Genomic DNA, 1,977 nt, shown 5'->3' with positions numbered 1-1,977 from the left:
CCCTTCTGGATGCTTGTTCCTATAAATACAACCTTTTATCTTAAGTGCAAAAACCCTACATGTACACATCAAGGATGAGAACACATGAATCACAAAATTGAAATTATATGATGACAAGAGCCATATTGCACATTGTAAATAAAGGTACATATTTATAATGGCAGAGGTAATGTGGTAGATAGTTTATCAATTTCATGATTTCTGTGCTTTTAAACTATTAATTTCAATATAGCAGAAACAATGTTTTGCGTTCTTTTGGGGGTAAAACTAAAGATGGTAGTTAGCCTTTAAATGAGAATTAATACATTGCACATCCGTGGCACAATCCCTTACTGTATGCAGTAAAGTCAGGAAGTAACTTTTTCCTTACCCATTTAATAGTTGAACTACACAGTTCAATTTAACATGGGTGCCCACAACTCTTGTATGTTTTGTGCTTGATTACTTCAGAAAGGCTGAACAGATGATGCTCACTTAATAAAATAAAATAAGGAATTCATATCTTGGCTCTGCCTAAACATGAAGTTTCAACCCAAAGGACAAAGTTAAGAGAATTTATGAACAAGTGAAAAACAAGACTTTAAAATGGCCTGCCCGTATCAGTATTAACTATTGAAAGCGCTATAGTAAGGAAATATTTAAGCCTTAAAATAACTATTCTATTTATTTGGATTTATACAATACATAAAGTGCCTGTCAAAGATTCAAGACCCTTGTGACATGTTAAAACCAGCTTAATTGATACAGACGAGTAAAGAAGAGCTTCCCTTAAACTAGAAAATAGTCAGCCATGAATATTAGCCTTCAGTACATAAATACCCATATGTTCTTAATGCTCTAGCATTTGTAATGCCCTCTTAAAGGCTTCAAAATATTTCTTTTACTGCCTGTTATAGAAATAATAGGTTGATTTTTAAGTGGGCTATTTTGTTCCCTTGTTTTCACTGGGACAGAAGTCATAACTCCCTTTGGTTTACATCCTTGTTATGCAATAGCACAGAGGTGTCCAAACTCTCTACCCAAGTGATGGCTGCCTTGGCAAGTTGGCAGGTACCTGAATCTCACCTAATGGATGTAAAATTAATGTTTGCGCAAACAGTGATCTTGAATACAACGATAGGACTCTCAGTGGCAATCCTAGACATTGTAGGACTAATTTGATAGCCAACAGCATCACATTACCAAGGCATCCAGATCTCTAGCTTGTACCCACCTTACCTGTTCCCCCTGCAGTTAGTCTTTCCTGCTGTCTTACAAGCTCTGTGTCTAACATCTGCAGTGCTACAACATGGTGGCAGCCCAACAGTAGTAGCTGCTCCCTGCTGGGAGACATCCTTTTTTGTGCTGCTGCAAGCAAGTGCTGGCAGCTCCCTGCTGCTGACAGATGGGATTGAGAGTACCACTCCCACAGTGATTCTGGCCCTATGCCAGTAATAGTGGCGACCAGTACAGAAGAGTCCCTGCTTCATTGTAGCCAGACAAGCTAAGAAGAGATTTGAATGTGGGGAAGGTAAGAAGACTGGAGAATGGCAAACGAAGCAGGAGAACCTGATGAGTTAAGTGGATCCTGGAAAGGAGTACTGGTAACTTTTTAGGGTTACATCCAGATCCATAGCTTTGGAGGAGTGGGATGGCCAGTCCTGAAGAAACGATGCTCCTAGGAGCCCATCGATCAGCCCATTGATCAGCACACTGATCCTTGAAACTCCTGCCCTTACTGGGTTTTGCGGGGAAAAGGAGGGGAGAAAGAAAAACTAACTTGGAGGGTGACAGGCGACGAGGGAGGGAAATAGATATGAGAGGGAGCATGAAAGCCAGAAGGGTACTAGCAGGAGGAGGAGGAGAGTTGGGAAAGAAGTGTGGAGAGCTAGAGGGGAGTGGACAAAGAAGGTAAAAGATGGGGGGCTGAGGGTGAGGTAAAGGGGAGGAAAATAAAGGGGATAGAGACAGGAAAGAGAATGGGCAAGTGATTGGGAA

This window comes from Chrysemys picta, chromosome 2 (assembly GCF_011386835.1).
Source record: "Chrysemys picta bellii isolate R12L10 chromosome 2, ASM1138683v2, whole genome shotgun sequence".
NCBI lineage: Eukaryota > Metazoa > Chordata > Testudines > Emydidae > Chrysemys > Chrysemys picta.
The sequence above is the reverse complement of the archived record's forward strand: the minus strand, read 5'-3'. Positions refer to the sequence as shown.